The following is a 951-nucleotide window of genomic DNA, read 5'->3' as shown; positions in this document are numbered from 1 at the left end:
ATAAAACCGAAGAGGAGTTAGGAGAAAGAAATTCTTTTCAATAGGATTTTAAGAAAAGCACCGGGGGAGGGGCCATTCTAGGCATTACACCGGTCGTAGGGCGGTTCCTGCTAGTGTTTCGTTGTGTTCCTATGATTGTCCTGATTGTGAACTGGGATTGTTGTGTCAGATTACCCACACCTGACTTAACAGCAGCTGAGTCAGAAGCGTCAGTGTGAGTCTCTCGGCAGATGCAAATCTTTGTTGTCGTCTGTTGTTGTTTCGCAATTCTACGTTTTGTATTGTATTGTATTGTATTGTACTGTATTGTATTACTCTGTGTCACAACATATTTCTCTGTGTGAAATTCGGGCTGCTCTCCCCAGGGAGAGCGCGTCGCTACACTGAGAGCACCACCTATTTTGGGGGGTATTTTTTCCTGCCAGCAGTTTTAGTGGTTTTCCTATCGAAGTGCATTTTTTTGTTTGGTTCTTTTTTTTCTTTTTTAAACAGAATGTTGCCTGGGACAACCTTTTTGTTGCCGTGGGTTCTTTTACGTGTGCGCTTAGTGCACAGTGCTGCACACGGGACCTCGGTTTATCGTCGCATCCGAATGACTAGCGTCTGGACCACCACTCAAGGTCTAGTGGAGGGGGAGAAAATACTAGCAACTATGGGATTCGAACCAGTGCACTCAGATTCTCTCGCTTCCTAGGCAGACGCGTTAACTCTAGGCCACTGCTCTGCACATATTGCTTGTGCTGTTTATTTCAGCAATGATCATAATGCTCATCAGCTTATTCCTAACAAAGTATGTCTTCTTCTGCGTTCGTGGGCTACAACTCCCACGTTCACTCGTATGTACACGAGTGGGCTTTTACGTGTATGACCGTTTTTAACCCGCCAAGAAGGCAGCCATACTCCGTTTTCTGGAGGGGGGGGGGTGCATGCTGGGCATGTTTTTGTTTTCAT

Source organism: Babylonia areolata, chromosome 25, assembly GCF_041734735.1.
Source record: "Babylonia areolata isolate BAREFJ2019XMU chromosome 25, ASM4173473v1, whole genome shotgun sequence".
Taxonomy (NCBI): Eukaryota; Metazoa; Mollusca; class Gastropoda; order Neogastropoda; family Buccinidae; genus Babylonia; species Babylonia areolata.
This window is presented reverse-complemented; position numbering follows the sequence as displayed.